Genomic DNA, 286 nt, shown 5'->3' with positions numbered 1-286 from the left:
GCGAGCCCGGCTCCGACGCGTCCCCCCGCCGGGCCGCGCGGAAAGCACCGGACGTGCTAGAGGAGACAGCGACCCGACGAGGCGGGCGCGGCCCGGACACCGAGGCCCCCCCCGCCTTTCGGCCGGGGCGGCTCGCTCTGCGGCAGGCGGCGGCACGACGAAGGAGCGCCGAGCGCACGCACGGAAGGGGCTCTCCGTCCCCCGTCCGCGCCCCCATAGGTCCAGTTCCGGCCCCTCTCTCTCTCGGCGCTCGCTTTTCTCCGGGAAACTGGGCTCGGCTCAGCTC

The sequence above is a fragment of the Chamaea fasciata genome, unplaced genomic scaffold (genome assembly GCF_029207755.1).
Source record: "Chamaea fasciata isolate MVZ Bird 193981 ecotype frontalis unplaced genomic scaffold, bChaFas1.0.hap1 SCAF_1304, whole genome shotgun sequence".
In the NCBI taxonomy this organism is placed as follows: Eukaryota; Metazoa; Chordata; class Aves; order Passeriformes; family Sylviidae; genus Chamaea; species Chamaea fasciata.
This window is presented reverse-complemented; position numbering follows the sequence as displayed.